The sequence below is a fragment of the Trichomycterus rosablanca genome, chromosome 1, assembly GCF_030014385.1.
Source record: "Trichomycterus rosablanca isolate fTriRos1 chromosome 1, fTriRos1.hap1, whole genome shotgun sequence".
Lineage (NCBI taxonomy): Eukaryota > Metazoa > Chordata > Actinopteri > Siluriformes > Trichomycteridae > Trichomycterus > Trichomycterus rosablanca.
Window position 1 is genome coordinate 596,171 of NC_085988.1, and position 19,830 is coordinate 616,000.

At 42.4% G+C, this 19,830-nt stretch overlaps 1 pseudogene; it reads left to right on the plus strand.

Moving 5' to 3' along the window:
- Positions 1–6,376: 6,376 nt before the first annotated feature.
- Positions 6,377–18,329, plus strand: LOC134319686 (zinc finger protein 271-like; annotated as a pseudogene).
- Positions 18,330–19,830: the final 1,501 nt, after the last annotated feature.

Consider the following 19,830-nt stretch of genomic DNA (forward strand, 5'->3'; position numbering starts at 1 on the left):
GCCCAGGTCTCGGTTAAACAAAGTGCACTAAGACAATTATCTGTAATTATTTCATTTGCAATTACTGTTTTGCAAGCAAGTGACCTGATGTTTAGAAGTCCTAACTTTAGTTTAGCTTTACTAGGGTTTTCATGATGCTCATTTAGATTAATTTTAATTAAGTTATTATGACATACTTTTTGATATTGTTTTGGCTTACACCTGCCACGGTAAACAGACACAGTCTCAATGGTTTGTGACCTAAGGATTCCGGGTGACGTCCGATGGCGACTCGCAGACAGTCGGTTAGGCCTGTTTGTCTGCTGTCTGGTCTGGGCTCTGGATAGTCATTTACCTCTATCTGCCGCTACACTAACGCGGTGGTAAAGCCTGTCACCTATGCTGCAAGAAATGCGAGCAGCACCCTCCCACGTGGGGTGGACACCATCCCGCTTCAAAAGACCAGGCCTTCCCTCAAAGGTGGACCAGTTATCTACAAAATCAATGCAGTTTTCTGAGCACCATTTAGACATCCAGCGGTTCAGCGACAACAACCTGCTGTAGGTTTCGCCACTGGGTCGAATCGGTAAGGGGCCAGAGCACACTACTGCCTCAGACATCGACCTAGCTAACTCACACACCTCTTTAACATTACTCTTAGTAACCTCAGACTGCCGTAAACGAACATCATTAGTGCCGACGTGGATAACGATCTTCGAAAATCTACGATTAGCATTAGCCAGCACTTTCAGGTTTGCTCTGATATCAGGCGCCCTGGCCCCCGGAATACAAGTGACTATGGTTGCTGGTGTCTCTATGGGGGTTGCAATACGCACGTGTCGGAGCTGAGAATCTCCTATAACCAGAGCGCTTACATTAACAGGCTGCTCGCGGGTGGCTCACTGAGTGGGGAAAACCTGTTGGACACGTGCAACTGAGATGGTCGGTGCTTTTCCCTACGACTATGTCGCCGAGACGTCACCCAGTCGCCCCGCTGTGAGGGCTCTAATGCCGGAGTCTGGGGTTCTGTACCTGAACTGCTGGCATTCGGGACTGCTACAGCTGTATCTAAGCCCTCACTAGTAGTAGTAGTCTGTTCTAACCAGTGGTGTATAAAGTACCCAAAGGCCGTACTTGAGTAAAAGTACAAGTATCTTACCAGAAATTTACTTAGACAGAAGTAAAAGTCACCTCATGGAATATTACTTGAGTAAAAGTCTAAAAGTATCTGATGTTTAATGTACTTAAGTATTAAAAGTAATTTAATATTAAATGTACTTAAGTATTAAAAGTAGAAGTAAAAGTAAATGCTGTTAGTATAAACTGAAGCGGTCATTTTGAAAAATATGAAGATTGTTCTTTTAATCCTGTAAACCACCTTAACAACCTTTTTTCTTTCTTCCATCTGAACATGATTTGTGCAATTCATCATTATAATCAGCTGTTGACATCACCTGTTTAAAATCACGTCATTATTTTTTTTTACCTTATTATTAGCTCTAACTTCCAGCTTTCCAACTTTTTTAGAACGTGTTGTAGGCTTAAAAAATTATGTTAAGAATTGTAATGAAGTTGACCAGACAAAACATGAAATATTCTGGGTTCATATAAGATATCGATGTAAATGTAAGAATGTCTTTTTTATTCACATTTTCTATACTGTCCCAATTTTTGATTTGGGTTGTACAAGTCATAGATACAGTGCCTTGCAAAAGTATTCAGCCCCCTTGAACTTTTCAACCTTTTGCCACATTTCAGGCTTCAAACATAACGATATGAAATTGTAATTTTTTGTGAAGAATCAACAACAAGTGGGACACAATCGTGAAGTAGAACGAAATTTATTGGATATTTTAAACTTTTTTTAGAAATAAAAAACTAAAAAGTGGGGCGTGCAATATTATTCAGCCCCTTTACTTTCAGTGCAGCAAACTCACTCCAGAAGTTCAGTGAGGATCTCTGAATGATCCAATGTTGACCTAAATGACTGATGGTGATAAATAGAATCCACCTGTGTGTAATCAAGTCTCCGTATAAATGCACCTGCTCTGTGACAGTCTCAGAGTTCTGTTTAAAGCGCAGAGAGCATCATGAAGACCAAGGAACACACCAGGCAGGTCCGAGATACTGTTGTGGAGAAGTTTAAAGCCGGATTTGGATACAAAAAGATTTCCCAAGCTTTAAACATCTCAAGGAGCACTGTGCAAGCGATCATATTGAAATGGAAGGAGTATCAGACCACTGCAAATCTACCAAGACCCGGCCGTCCCTCTAAACTTTCAGCTCAAACAAGGAGAAGACTGATCAGAGATGCAGCCAAGAGGCCCATGATCACTCTGAATGAACTGCAGAGATCTACAGCTGAGGTGGGAGACTCTGTCCATAGGACACAATCAGTCGTACACTGCACAAATCTGGCCTTTATGGAAGAGTGGCAAGAAGAAAGCCATTTCTCAAAGATATCTATAAAAAGTCACCTGGGAGACACACCAAACATGTGGAAGAAGGTGCTCTGGTCAGATGAAACCAAAATCGAACTTTTTGGCCACAATGCAAAACGTTATGTTTGGCGTAAAAGCAACACAGCTCATCACCCTGAACACACCATCCCCACTGTCAAACATGGTGGTGGCAGCATCATGGTTTGGGCCTGCTTTTCTTCAGCAGGGACAGGGAAGATGTTTAAAATTGATGGGAAGATGGATGGAGCCAAATACAGGACCATTCTGGAAGAAAACCTGTTGCAGTCTGCAAAAGACCTGAGACTGGGACGGAGATTTATCTTCCAACAAGACAATGATCCAAAACATAAAGCAAAATCTACAATGGAATGGTTCACAAATAAACGTATCCAGGTGTTAGAATGGCCAAGTCAAAGTCCAGACCTGAATCCCATCGAGAATCTGTGGAAAGAGCTGAAAACTGCTGTTCACAAACGCTCTCCATCCAACCTCACTGAGCTCGAACTGTTTTGCAAGGAAGACTGGGCAAAAATTTCTGTCTCTCGATGTGCAAAACTGATAGAGACATACCCCAAGCGACTTGCAGCTGTAATCGCAGCAAAAGGTGGCGCTACAAAGTATTAACGCAAGGGGGCTGAATAATATTGCACACCCCACTTTTCAGTTTTTTATTTTAAAAAAAAGTTTAAAATATCCAATAAATTTCGTTCCACTTCACGATTGTGTCCCACTTGTTGTTGATTCTTCACAAAAAATTAAAATTTCATATCGTTATGTTTGAAGCCTGAAATGTGGCAAAAGGTTGAAAAGTTCAAGGGGGCTGAATACTTTTGCAAGGCACTGTATATCTCAACAACCTATAACCACTGAACTTTGGCAAAATTAATTAATCGTAATTAATTAATTGTATTTAAATAATCTCGTTTGGGCCAGATCTACTCCCTGATTGGCATGTGTTAAACTAAAAAAAAATATTGGTATTCATATAAAAAAAAGCACAATTTCTAACTTATGTCAAAATCATCCATGAAAAGTTGGAAATGTTAAAAACTAGTAAAAGCAAAGAAATAATCTTTTAAACATTATTTTATTGTTGAGACCATTAAAGGGTTAAAGACGTGCTGCATTTTCCTCAACACCCTGAATCTTTTTACTGTCGGTGTAATACAGAAGTTATCTGAGGAAATATTTGTTTATCAGTCTTTGTAAATAATGGACGTGTCTTCATGTCTGCACTGAATTCATTCCAAACTAATTTAGTGAACCGTTTTATTTGTGGTTCGAATGTAATTGAAAATGGTAGCTAGATCATACCTGTCAAGTTTTGGATTTAAAAATAAGGGAAATTTTCCGCCGCACGCTTCGAGTCGTCCCACCAGCCCAACCGAGGTTCAGTATCCCTTACATTTTAAGACAGGTTTACAAGAAATCTAAAATAACCACCTGTGAACCACTTACAAACTACAATTAGATGATCAGAATCTGATAGGCCTACCTTTGCATAACTCTGCCCCATCCTGCTCCTCTTTAGAAAGGTAAATTCGATGTCCCATTTCTCTAGATATTTACATGCAGTCTTTACTTTTTTGGCAGGAATGCCCTCTCTCTCCTTGCATCCATCCATCTCTCCCTGTTCCAGGTTTGTTCCCGCTGTCCGCACTAACCTCGCGAGAACTGCCACTTGCAGCAGCCTGGGTGGCAGTTCTCGCGAGGTTAGTGACTATTCTGCCCCTGCTCGTGTGTGTGGCTACAAGTTCGACAGATAGATAAGTTTCCCAAGAAAAGCCGGAAACCGAAATAATCTCCAAAACTTTACTTAAGACTCACTGTAAGACTGTAAAGCAGATATACAAAATGGGTCTTAGTTACATTTGTTTCCTGAGTGCATTTACGTGACACTGTACATTAAAATGAATAGAACCCAATCATTAGCTTAAAGCTAACTTCTATGGAAAAAAAAACATATAGATGCTAGCGGTTAGCATTTACAAATTACTCAAGAGATTTTGAACTTATTTTCATACATTAACCAAGGTTTACATCAGAGATAGTCTAAAAATAAAGTTATACAGTAACTAAACATAAAAATACTCACAGGCAAATGTTTTGCTGGCCATATAATGCCGAGTAAGAAAACCGCAACTGATTAGTTACCTCATACAGTCCAAACTACCCACTGGAACAGCAAAAACACAAATGAACGCCAGGGGTCTCCCTTTGCCCAATGTAAATAACAGAACATCACAGTAAGATTTCAGTTTGGAGAGGCACAGGAATGTTTTTTAAAATTATAATATAATACGGGAAATTTACGGGAAAATACTAATACGGGAGGACGGCGGGAAAGAGGGGTAAAATACGGTAGTTTCCCGGCCAAAACGGGAGACTTGACAGGTATGAGCTAGATATCTGAACAATCTCAATGCGAATAATAAGAAATAAAAAATCGGATGCTGCGGTTTTACTTTATTAATCGTTCTTAACTGACATCAGTGTGTTTGGTGAGGTTAGACGGGGAGATTCTGATATTCCGGGATTTTTGTGTGTTTGGGTGAACAGAGCGACGCGCTTCACTCAGAACAAGAACGTTTGTTTGCACATGCGCAGTAATGTGTTTAACCACCGCTCTAACTTAAAGCGCAGATTCGCCAAACCTGCGTGCAGTCTGTCACACATCTCACATCATTCAGCTAAAAACTATTCTTATCGTTTTATTTTAAAGTAACGAATTTACATACGTGAAATATATCGGAGTAAAAGTACACATTTTCTTAAGTAAATGTAGTAAAGTGAAAGTAAAAGTTGCAGAAAATTTTTATACTCCAGTAAAGTACAGATACTCCAAAAAACTACTTAAGTACTGTAACGAAGTATTATTACTTCATTACTATACACCACTGGTTCTAACGCCCGAATGCGCCCTTCTAACACTGAGATCTTCTCCGTCAGGCTAACAACTAATCTACACTTATCACATGTAAAGTTATCACTAAACACGGAGAAGGAATAACTGAACATGTTGCACTCGGAACAGGGATATAAAGCTCCTGCTGGGGCCATTATAACAATACTTTGTTTTTGCTTTAGAGGATGAGTTGAAGTTGCTGTTTAAGTTGGATTCACCGGCGCTTCAGCTGGTAGTCACAGATAAACGGCTTTAATTCCGGATGAAACAGGCGATGATGAGCTGAAATACAAAAACCAACAACCAAACAAACACAAACACGCTTCGTTTCCGACAAAACGGCTGTAATTCTAAAGGAAAACGGTGTTTATGCGCTGGTGTACAAAATAAATAAACAGAACGCGCTTCCTACGAACAGAAAACGGTTTTAACTCCCCACAAAACAAAGATGTTTAAGCGCTGAAGTACAAAAACAGCCAAACACAAACCGGCTTCGTTCGGATGCCAGTAGCAGAAGTTTCCCAGTAACAGACTTCAAAAACAAACACGGATTTACGTTAGTAAACACAAGCGCTTTTTACGATAGACAAAATAAAACTACATCAACTACAAGCGGAAGATTAACGTTCATGTTCTCAATATGACTGACCACTGTTAGAAATTCAGCTAAACAAGAGCCAGGAGACATCTGGGTCTTCAGAAGTAGAGTCGTTTATTAACACATACAGGCGTATGGGCACAGCTTGCAAGACCGGCAGAAAATCTAACTACATATATTTTGGGAAGACTTGGTGACCAAAAGGTTGGGCTAGGGTAATAAAAGGGTGCTGGTTTTATTATGGGTAACACAGGAGACAAGGAACAGGAGATAACAAAAGGGCTTTGGGCTTAATAACACAATTAGGTGTGGGTAGACAGGATTGGGTGTGTGTGTAGGATTCAGGGAGTGGGGGTAATATGACAGGATCAAACAGGAGGGTTCATTTCAATATGACGAGACAGGATTTAGGGGGTTTGTAGGAGATGGGAAATGGAGTAAGTGAGGGGTAGCTTAATAAAAACCATTATTAGTTATCTGTCATCATATCTGAGGTAAATGTTAATGTTCCCATTATGACTGACCACACTGAATTGTATTAGCAGAAATGAATTACAATAATAAGAGCACCACGACCTTGATCAGGCTTAATAAAGCTGAATGAATGAATGAGTTAGTATCAGTACTTACACTGCAGTCCAGTAGGGGCGCTAATAAACCTAAACGTTGTAGATCAACCACCTCAATTCAAACAGAAGAAGAAGAAGAAGCTGCAGCAGCTGGTGTGTTTGTACTGAAGTGAATCATCTGTAAGTAAAATATTGATTTATTTATTTATTACACTTTAATTATTAACTACATTCTAATTAATAACAAAACTAGAGTTCATAATAAAATATCACTGTGAGGATTTGAGGAGCTTTAACTTCCTTTTCACACAAACTACTAGCTTCTCCGCTAACTGTTAGCATCTCACATGATTCAGTACTGATGAACCGATTCATTTGAACCGATCCAGCAAAATGAATCAGTTGATCAGAACTAAATCTAACATTTTTATAGAAACACATCGAGTTCTATTTTTATTTACATTTATGATATTTAGTGGAGTTCAATATTTAAAACACATTTATTATTTTACATTTAGTTATTCAGACAAATGGTACAAAGCTCAAACCCAGTAAAAAGAAGAATGTGTGATGTGTTCATTCTCTTCAATCTTTATTTCACTGAAGATGTAAGAAGTTCTATTGGAGGTCTTTTCTGCCAGATGCTGCCCACAATAGTTGTAACGTTCTCACCGTGTTTAGAGCCTCACAGAATAAACAATAGCCAATTAAAAGAGTCTAAAAGAATGAGGCAGAATATTCCTTAAAGGAGAAATAAGTACATCTATCTATCTTTGTATTAGATCTTTAATAATGCAGTCAGCAGAAGAGGGACACGTCACCCCGGAGGATCTACAACATGAAGGATTCCAGATAAAAATAATAAAAAAGGAAGAAGATGAAGATGAGGACGATGATTTCTTCTGTAAGTAAATATGGAGCAATGAGCCATTTCTCCACCAGACAGTGTGGTACAGTACAGTGTGGTACAGTACAGTGTGGTGCAGTACAGTGTGGTACAGTACAGCGTGGTACAGTACAGTATGGTACAGTACAGTGTGGTGCAGTACAGTGTGGTACAGTACAGTGTGGTACAGTACAGTATGGTACAGTACAGTATGGTACAGTACAGTGTGGTGCAGTACAGTATGGTACAGTACAGAGTGGTACAGTACAGTGTGGTACAGTACAGTACAGTGTGGTACAGTACAGAGTGGTACAGTACAGTGTGGTACAGTACAGTTTGGTACAGTACAGTGTGGTACAGTACAGTACAGTACAGTGAGGTACAGTACAGTGTGGTACAGTACAGAGTGGTACAGTACAGTGTGGTACAGTACAGTTTGGTACAGTACAGCGTGGTACAGTACAGTGTGGTACAGTACAGTGTGGTACAGTATGGTACAGTACAGTACAGTGTGGTACAGTACAGTGTGGTACAGTATAGTACGGTACAGTACAGTATGGTACAGTACGGTACAGTACAGTGTGGTACAGTACAGTGTAGTACAGTGTAGTACAGCATGGTACAGTACAGTATGGTACAGTACAGTATGGTACAGTACAGTGTGGTACAGTATAGTACGGTACAGTACAGTATGGTACAGTACGGTACAGTACAGTGTGGTACAGTACAGTATGGTACAGTACAGTGTGTTACAGTACAGTGTAGTACAGTGTGGTACAGTACAGTGTGGTACAGTACAGTGTGGTACAGTACAGTGTGGTACAGTATGGTACAGTACAGTGTGGTACAGTACAGTATGGTACAGTACGGTACAGTACAGTGTGGTACAGTACAGTATGGTACAGTACAGTGTGTTACAGTACAGTGTAGTACAGTATGGTACAGTACAGTGTGGTACAGTACAGTACAGTGTGTTACAGTACAGTGTAGTACAGTATGGTACAGTACAGTGTGGTACAGTACAGTGTGGTACAGTACAGTATGGTACAGTACAGTGTGTTACAGTGTGGTACAGTACAGTGTGTTACAGTGTGGTACAGTACAGTACAGTGTTTTTGCTTGTTTACGACTGTGGCTGGAGATCCCGTGTGGATCCACACACACCTATTGTTTACACCAGGGATCAGTCGTTAGCATCCATGGACCCTCTTCAGTTTGAATCTATCTTCTACACAGAGCTCGTTCTCACCTGGAGAAACCTGGGAGTACTGTGAGAATCACCTTCTTCCATTTCTCCAGTGCTTTTAACACCAAACAGCTGGGGCTCCTGAAGTAAAAAACTGGATCATGTTGGAGTGGACAGTCACCTGTCCAACTGGACTACCTCACCAACAGACCACAGTATGTGAGGGCACGGGACTGAGTGTCTGATATGGTGGTCAGCAGCACAGGGGTTCCTCACGGAACGGTACTGGCACCGTTCCTCTTCACCCTGTACAGCTGTACTTCACCTACAGCTCACTGGACTGTCACCTCCAGAAGTTCTCTGATGACTTGACGATTGTCAGACTCATAACTAATTACCAGGACAGCGAGTCCAGAGAACTGATCCAGAGAACTGATCCAGGACTTTGTGGATGGTGTCTGCAGAACCACCTCCAGATAAACGCGGTGAAGACCAAAGAGCTGGTGGTGGATTTCCGTAGGTGCAGACACCCCCTGCCACCAGTGAACATCCAGGGAATGGACATTGAGAGAGTGGACTCTTATAAATACCTGGGTGTTCATCTAAATAACAAACTGGACTGGTCAGTTAACACTCCTGCACTTTATAAAAAAGGTCAGGGCAGACTCTACCTACTGAGGAGACTGCGGCCATTTGGAGCATCCTGAGGACTATCTCTGATACAGTGGTGGCATCAGCCATCTTTTATGGAGTGGTCTGCTGGGGCAGCAGCTGGAGAACGACTCCCACCCCATGCAGGAGACTCTGGCAGCACTGGGCAGCTCCTTCAGCGACAGGCTGCTTCACCCTAAATGTGTGATGGAGCGCTACCACAGGTCCTTCCTTCCTGCTGCTGTTAGATGATATAACCAGCAGATCACTTCCACACACACTTCAGAACATACAGAACAATGTGCAACTTCTTCTCCATGTGTAATTATTTGTAATTATTTGTAAATATGTTTGAGTTTTTATTATGATTGAAAATGTCTTTATTGTTTTACATTGTTCTGTTTATTTATGTATTTCTTGTGCTGAGTGCGCTGCTATCCCTTCACTGCTGCACCACTGAGAATCTCCCCACTGTGGGACTAATAAAGGTTTATCATTACAGGTGAAGGATCTTTAATCCCTGTGGAACAAGTCATGGAACTCTTCTCCTCAGTGGACCAACAGTGTGGAGGTTTCCAGATGAAGCCTGTGAAGAAGGAAGAACCTGAAGATACAGATGAACTCAGTTAGACTTTTTTTTATCTTCAGCAAAATCACATTTTTATTTAATAAAGTTTTATTTTGTAACCAACACTACTAGTACCTTCACCATAACCAACACTACTAGTATCCCCACCATAACCACCACTACTAGTACCTCCACCATAACCAACACTACTAGTACCACCACCATAACCAACACTACTAGTACCTCCATTATAACCAACACTACTAGTACCTCCTCCATAACCAACACTACTACTACCTCCACCATAACTAACACTACTAGTACCTCCACCATAACCAACACTAATAGTACAGTACATCTACCATAACCAACACTACTAGTACCTTCATTATAACCAACACTACCAGTACCTCCACCATAACCAACACTACTAATACCTCCACCATAACCAACACTACTAATACCTCCACCATAACCAACACTACTAGTTGCTTTACCATAACAAACACTACTAGTACCACCACAATAACCAACACTACTAGTACCTCTACCATAACAAACACTACTAGTACCACCACAATAACCAACACTACTAGTACCACCTCCATAATCAACTCTACTAGTACCACCACCATAACCAACACTACTAGCACCTCCACCATAACCACCACTACTAGTACCACCTCCATAATCAACTCTACTAGTACCTCCACCATAACCAACACTACTCGTACCACCACCATAACCAACACTACTAGTAACTCCACCATATCCAACACTACTAGTACCACCACCATAACCAACACTACTTGTACTTCCACCATATCCAACATTACCAGTACCTACACCATAACCAACACTACTAGTATTTCTACCATAGCCAACACTACTAGTACCTCCACCATAACCAACATTACTTTAAAATATTACTTTCCATTCACTGTAATTCCTCAATAATCTCATGATCATGGAACTCTTCTCCTCAGTGGACCAACAGTGTGGAGGTTTCCAGATGAAGCCTGTGAAGAAGGAAGAACCTGAAGATACAGATGAACTCAGTAAGACTTTTTTATCTTCAGCAAAATCACATTTTTATTTAATAAAGTTTTATTTTGTGACCTTATTTTTTCTCCAGGAATTTAATCTGTTTCACTAGTCCTGCTACTAGTACCTCCACCATAACCAACACTACTAGTACCTCCACCATAACCAACATTACTAGTACCACCACCATAACCAACACTACTAGTACCTCCACCATATCCAACACTACTAGTACCACCACCATAACCAACAATACTAGCACCTCCACCATAACCAACACTACTAGTACCACCACCATAACCAACACTACTAGTACCTCCACCATAACCAACACTACTAGTACTTTCTCCATAACCACCACTACTAGTACCTCCACCATAACCAGCACTACTAGTACCTCCTCCATAACCAACACTACTAGTACTTTCACCATATCCAACACTACTAGTACCACCACCATAACCAACAATACTAGCACCTCCACCATAACCAACACTACTAGTACCACCACCATAACCAACACTACTAGTACCTCCACCATAACCAACACTACTAGTACTTTCTCCATAACCACCACTACTAGTACCTCCACCATAACCACCACTACTAGTACCTCCTCCATAACCAACACTACTAGTACTTTCACCATAACCAACTATATTAGTACCTTTACCATAACCAACACTACTCGTACCACCACTATAACCAACACTACCAGTACCTCCACTATAACCAACACTACTAGTACCTCCACCATAACCACCACTACTAGTACCTCCTCCATAACAAATACTACTAGTACCTACACCATAACCACCACTACTATTTCCTTTCACCATAACCAATTATATTAGTACCTTCACTATAACCAACACTACCAGTACCACCACCATATCCACCACTACTGGTACCACCACCATAACCAACACTACTAGTATTTCTACCATAACCAACACTACTAGTACCACCACCATAACCAACACTAGTAGCACCTCCACCATAACCAACACTACTAGTACCTCCACCATAACCAACACTACTAGTACATCCACCATAACCAACACTACTAGTACCACCAACATAACCAACAATATTAGTATTTACCAACACTACTAATATCTTCACCATAACCAACACTACTAGTATTTATACCATAACTAACACTAATAGCACCTCCACCATAACTAACAATACTAGTTTCACCACCATAACCAACACTACTAGTACTTATACCATAACCAACACTACTAGCACCTCCACCATAACCAACACTACTAGTACCTCCACCATAACCAACACCAATATCCAAGATCCAAGATGGCGCCGCAGATGGCGACACTGGTTAGGAGCTCCGTAGTGCTTTATTTGTTTTTGTTTGTTTGTTCTGGCATGTGTGATCCAAACACACTCCAATACAGCACAGAAGATCTGCTGAACATCAGGCAGCTCATGCCACCAGGTATATTTCCTGATTTTTCATTTTCGGACAGTTTTTTGGACATTTTGGTCAGCGGAGCGGCTGCGCTCCTGAGCAGACGCAGGCGGATGCGCAGACGTGGGAAGCACGCCGGAGCGCTCGTCAAACTCCAACAGCGCAGACTTCGTACACCGCTACCCAGCATCCACATGACAAACCTTCGCTCTTTAGGAAATAAAATGGACGAACTTTCACTGTTAAACCGTACCAACAAGGACTTTTCTCTCTCTGCTGTACTGTGCTTCACTGAGACCTGGCTCACCGATTCCGTCCCGGACAGCGTGCTCCACCTGCACGGCTTTCATCTCCACCGAGCGGACCGCGACGCCGAGCTTTCCGGCAAGAAAAAAGGCGGCGGAATTTGCTTTTATATCAACCAAGGCTGGTGTACAGATGTGACAGTGTTAATGAGAACATGCAGCCCTAATCTGGAATCACTTTTCCTGAACTGTAGACGTTTTTAGGAGTTTTCATCAGTTGAGCTTGTTGCTGTTTACATTCCACCTCAAGCGTGAGGTGCTGATCAGATCCTCAGCGTGGAGCACAAACACACAGACTCTGTTTTCATCATCTTAGGGGACTTTAACAGAGCAAAACTTAACAACGAACTACCTAAATACAGACAGCATGTTACCTGCCCCACCAGGGAGAGCAACATTTTAGATCACTGCTATACTGTATTTAAAGGTGCGTACCGCTCTGTCCCTCGTGCAGCACTGGGACTATCTGACCACTGTTTAGTTCATCTTCTCATCTTCCTACAGACAGAAGCTCAAGTGCGCCAAACCTGTAGTCAGCACAGTGAAGAAATGGACTAATGAGGCTAAAGTAAGGCTTCAGGACTGCATGGAATTAACAGACTGGTGTGTGTTTGATGATGCCACAAGCAGCCTGGATGAATACACGGACACTGTGACCTCATACATCAGCTTTTGTGAAGACATCTGTGTTCCCACCAGGACTCGCATTAAATATAATAATGACAAGCCCTGGTTTAATGCCAAATTGAAACAGCTGCGCCGGTCTAAGGAGGTAGCATATAGAAGTGGGGATCGGGCGCTGTACAACCAGGCAAGGAACATCCTAACCAAAGAGATCAAGGCTGCAAAGAAGAACTACTCCAACAAGCTAAGCAGTATGATGTCCACAAATGAGCCATCAACCGCCTGGAGGTGTCTGCAGAACATCACCAGCTACAAAAGGCCACCTACACAGAAAATGGGAGATCGTCAACTGGCCGATGACCTTAACAGATTCTACTGCAGGTTTGAACAGCCCAGCAACGAGCTCCCATCCAACACCACTTCACACCCATCTGACTATCAGCCACCCATCATCCAGCCTGCCCTGAAGATCTGCGAGGAAGATGTGCTGAGACTTTTTAAAAAACAGAAAGTCAAGAAGGCCCCAGGTCCTGATGGAATCTCTCCCTCCTGCCTGAGGACCTGTGCAGACCAGCTTGCACCTGTCTTCACTAAGATCTTCAACAGATCACTGGAGCTGTGTGTGGTTCCATCCTGTTTTAAATGCTCCACAATAATACCCATTCCCAAAAAGACAACTACCACAGGACTAAATGACTACAGACCTGTTGCCCTGACCTCTGTGGTCATGAAGTCCTTTGAAAGACTGGTTCTCAACCACATTAAGGAAATCACGGACCCCCTGCTAGACCCCCTGCAATTTGCCTATCGGGCCAACCGGTCGGTGGACGATGCAGTGAACATGGGTCTCCACTTCATCCTTCAACACCTTGATCACCCGGGAACTTATGCAAGAATTCTGTTCTTGGACTTCAGCTCAGCCTTCAACACAATTATTCCAGGACAATTACACAGCAAATTGACTGAACTCAGCATACCAGCCTCCACCTGTCAGTGGATAACTGACTTTCTTACTGGCAGAAAACAGCAGGTGAGGCTGGGAATGTGTACTTCAGGGACCCGAACCATCAGCACGGGTGCCCCACAGGGTTGTGTACTCTCCCCACTGCTCTTCTCGCTGTACACAAATGACTGTACCTCCATGGACTCCTCTGTTAAAATCCTGAAGTTTGCAGATGACACTACAGTCATTGGTCTCATCAGTGACAGTGATGAGTCTGCTTATAGACGGGTGGTTGATCAGGTTGTCCTCTGGAGCAGTCAGAACAATCTGGAGCTGAACACAGCTAAAACAGTGGAGATGACCGTGGACTTCAGGAGGAGCCCCCCAACCCTGCCAGCACTCACCATCCTAGACAGAACTGTGATGGCTGTGGAGTCCTACAAGTTCCTGGGCACAACGATCTCCAAGGACCTGAAGTGGGACAGCAACATCAACTCCATCATCAAGAGGGCTCAACAGAGAATGTACTTCCTGTACCAGCTGAGGAAGTTCAACCTACCCCAAGAGCTGATGGTGCAGTTCTACACAGCCATCATAGAGTCCATCGTCACCACATCCATCACAGTGTGGGGCAGCGCTGTCACAAAACATGACACCAAGAGACTGCAGCGCATTATCAAGTCTGCAGAGAGGACCATCGGTGTAAAGCTGCCCACACTGCTGGACCTGCATGCCTCCAGAACCAGGAAGCGTGCAGAGAAAATCATCACTGACCCGTCTCACCCTGGTCATCACCTGTTTCGGTGCCTTCCATCAGGCCGACGCTTCAGCCACATGAAGACCCGAACGACCAGGCTACAGAGAAGTTTTTATCCAAACTCCATTAAGCTCATGAACAATTGAACACTACTGTACTGTTAATACTCGGGACACTTGCACATCAAAAACTACCTATTTCATTTATGTAATAGCATACACAGGATTTTCACCTTTACTTCCATTTCATATTTATATATTTTTTTCTATTTTCTATTATTATTTTTTTTTTTCTATTTTCTATAGTTTTTATATTGCACAAAACTGCACCTTTTTTAAAACCACAATGTAAATTGCACATGCTAAATGTTTACAATGTTTTCTATGTTTACAGGTATGAATGTGTGTGTAAGGAGAGTGTGAGCTGTGTGAATAAGATCGTCTTTACTGTATTTTTCATGCACTGAAAGCATCTGTGTAACCAAAAACAAATTCCTTGTATGTGTGAGCATACTTGGCCAATAAAGCCTGATTCTGATTCTGACTACTAGTACCTCCACCATAACTAACACTACTTTGAAATATGTTTTTTTAATCACTGCAATTCCTCCACAATCTCATAATCTGTTATCCTGCTGGAGTTCTTCTGAAGCACTTGTTGTGGTCAGGTAAACAATATGGGGACCCACTGCTACACTGGGAGGGGGGTTAATGTGGTGTTTAATAACGTTTATAGGAAGGTGTTAACAGCCATTTTATGTAGAAATATTCCAGCTGCAAAAGAGAAGCTGTAATTACTCCAGTACCCAAACCAATGAGGAAGAACATAAACATGCTTATAAAAGTTGCACCCAAATACTGAAATTCCCAGATGCTGCATATGTTAAACCATTAATATAGAGACTGAACACTGGACTGTCACTCCTCGAGACAGAATGAATAAATGGTTGTTTATTTATTATAAACTATGAGTAGACTTTCATAAAGAACAAGTTATACATCATGTAACTGCTGATAGATGAAACATTCCACCAGAAATAAATAAACACACAAATCCTGTAACACATTATTGTTCTCCAGTCCCAGAGCAGCAAAGCAGCCCCACAACATTATGGATCCCCCACCATTGATCATTGATTCTCCTGTTTCCACCACATCCTGGAAGGTTCCTCAAGTAGCAAACATTCATAGGCTAATTAAGGTCATGTGACCGGTAGCAGTGAGTCTAATTTGTAATGAATCACAGGTTAGTCTGATTTAGTTTTTGTGTGTAAGTAGTTTCAGTAAAGATGTAATTTTAAATGAAATATTTAATATACGAGGGTGATGATAATATTCACCACAACTGTGTTTAACTGTGTGTGTTAATAATTCAGGATGAATCAGGTTACAGGACTTTAACACACGATCTCAGTTTGGGTGAAAAATTTGTTTCCTTTTTAACATTTACTAACAATGTTTATTTATAGAAATATATTTGATTCTTTCTGCTTCAGAACTGAACAAGGATTCCTCCTGCTCCTCGTGTCCACGTTCCTCTACAACCCAAAATCACCTCCACAATCACATCAAGAGCTGCAACCATGATAAATATGATGATGCGCTGGTGAAGATTAAGACTGAACATGAGGATCTGACGCCCACCAGAAGCTCCAGTAATCAGCAAACGTCCTCTGGTACTGTCAGCATTAACACCTCTCTCAGTCCTACACAGGAAGAAGGAAACGTCTGCTCACAGTGTGGGAAGAGCTTCAGGTTCCAGAGTGAACTCAAAATCCACCAGCGCATTCACACTGGAGATAAACCACATCAGTGCTCACAGTGTGGAAAGAGTTTTAATCAACAGAGTAATCTCAAACGACACCAGCGCATTCACACTGGAGAAAAACCGTATCAGTGCTCACAGTGTGGTAAGAGTTTTAATAGACAGAGTCATCTCAAACAACACCAGCGCATTCACACTGGAGAGAAACCGTATCAGTGCTCACAGTGTGAAAAAAGCTTTTGCTTCCAGGATAATCTTAAAAGACACCAGCGCATTCACACTGGAGAGAAACCGTATCAGTGCTCACAGTGTGAAAAAAGCTTTTGCTTCCAGGATAATCTTAAAAGACACCAGCGCATTCACACTGGAGAGAAGCCATATCAGTGCTCACAGTGTGGGAAGAGCTTCAGGTTCCAGGGTGAACTCAAAATACATCATCGCATTCACACAGAAGAGAAACCTTATCAGTGCTCACAATGTGGGAAGAGCTTTAAATTCCAGAGTGAACTCAAAATACACCAGCGCATTCACACTGGAGAGAAACCGTATCAGTGCTCACAGTGTGGGAAGAGCTTTTATATAAAGAGTGTTCTAAAAAATCACCAGCGCATTCACACTGGAGAGAAACCGTATCAATGCTCACAGTGTGGAAAGAGCTTCAGGTCCCGGGGTGATCTCAATATACACCAGCGCATTCACACTGGAGAGAAACCTTATCAGTGCTCACAGTGTGGAAAGAGCTTCAGGTCCCGGGGTGATCTCAATATACACCAGCGCATTCACACTGGAGAGAAACCATATCAGTGCTCACAGTGTGGGAAGAGTTTTAATCAACAGAGTAATCTTCAAACACACCAGCGCATTCACACTGGAGAGAAACCCTATCAGTGCCCACAGTGTGGGAAGAGCTTTAATTCTCAGAGTTATCTCAAGATACACCAGCGCATTCACACTGAAGAGAAACCATATCAGTGCTCACAGTGTGGGAAGAGCTTTAATTCTCAGAGTTATCTCAATATACACAAGCGCATTCACACTGAAGAGAAACCATATCAGTGCTCACAGTGTGGGAAGAGTTTTAATCAACAGAGTGCTCTTAAAACACACCAACGCATTCACACTGGAGAGAAACCCTATCAGTGCCCACAGTGTGGGAAGAGCTTTAATTCTCAGAGTTATCTCAATATACACCAGCGCATTCACACTGAAGAGAAACCATATCAGTGCTCACAGTGTGGGAAGAGTTTTAATCAACAGAGTGCTCTTAAAACACACCAGCGCATTCACACTGGAGAGAAACCCTATCAGTGCTCACAGTGTGGGAAGAGTTTTAATACACAAAGTATTCTCAAAACACACCAGCGCATTCACACTGGAGAGAAACCATATCAGTGCTCACAGTGTGGGAAGAGTTTTAATCAACAGAGTGCTCTCAAAATACACCAGCACATTCACACTGGACAGAAACCATATCAGTGCTCACAGTGTGGGAAGAATTTTAATCAACAGGGTAATCTCAAAACACACCAGCGCATTCACACTGGGGAGAAACCATTTTAGTGCTCACAGTGTGGGAAGAGTTTTAATACACAAAGTATTCTCAAAACACACCAGCGCATTCACACTGTAAGAATTACAGTAAGGACCCAATTGTGACTGGTTTTACCTAGCTGCACTCAATGGCATTAGTCAAAAGTCAAAGTCAAAGTTGCTTTATTGTCAAAACTGCAATATGTACAGGACAAACAGAGGATTTAAATTGCGTTACTCTCTGACCCATGGTGCAACATTAAACATCAATTAACAATAAACCTAGAATAAAAGAATATAAAAATAGAATAAGAATAAACACACACTGAGGCGCAAATATATATACACTGACACAAATATGAAAATATAGAAGTAAAAATTACCACTTGAAAATTTAGAAACAGAAGTCCCAATATTAAAACTTTATATTTAAAGTGGCAGTGCAGATTATGAAGTCTTTGTTAAAACCAGTGTAATTCCAACGGCAGTGCAAAATCAATTATCTAAAGTGATGTGTGCATTGAAAAGATAATGGGGATGTAAGTTTTTGGTATTGATTGGGGGGGGGGGGGGGGGTTAGGTTCGTGAGGGGGGGGGCAGAACAGGAAGCGAGTTTGAATATCCTGACCGCCTGGTGGATGGAGCTGTCCCTCAGTCGGCTGGTCTTGGACTCCGCAGTCTCCTTCCTGATGGCAGCAGACTGAAGAAGCTGTGTAGTGGGTGGGTGGAATCACCTGCCATGCAGAGGGCTTTACGGGTGAGGCGGGTGTTGTGAAGTTCGTGAAGGGTGGGAAGAGAGGTGCCAATGATCTTCTCAGCTGCTCTCACGATGCGTTGGAGGGTCTTGCAGCAGGACGCGGTGCAGGTGCCGTACCATACCGTAATGCAGCTGGTCAGGACCCTTTCGATGGTACCTCTGTAAAAAGTACACATGATGGGGGCTGGGGCTCTGGCTCTTCTCAGCTCACGGGGGAAGTAGAGACGCTGATGAGCCCTCCTGGCTAGAGATGTTGTGCTGTTAGTCCAGGAGAGGTCCTCAGTGATGTGCACTCCCAAGAACTTGATGCTGCTCACCCTCTCCACAGCAGCACCGTCGATGGTCAGAGGAGCATGTTGTGTGCATGATCTTCTGAAATCCACCACTGGGACAGGCGACTCACCTCACTCCTGTAGTTTGTCTCGTCGTTGTTTTTTTTGAGACCCACCACAGTCGTGTCGTCCGCGAACTTAATGAAGGCTTTGGAGCTGAGCAACGGTGGGCAGTCGTGGGTCAGCAAAGTGAATAGGAGAGGGCTCAGCACACATCCTTGGGGAGCCCCCGTGTTCAGAGTGATTGTGCTGGATGTGTTACTGCCGACCCGTACTGCCAGTTGCACAGTGAGGTGTTCAGCCCCAGCCTGTCGAGTTTGAGAATGAGCTGTTGGGGGACGATCGTATTGAATGCAAGCTCCATGTAAGCTGCATTTGTAAGCTTCATCCCTCAACGAGAGCTCTGTCTGCCCGATAGCATGTTAGCCGCTCTATAGCGTGGTCAGGAACAATGTTATTAAGCCAAGTTTCTGTAAACACAAAAACACAACAGTCTCTCACAGACTTCTGAGTTGTCTGTAGTAGGCGTATATAGTCC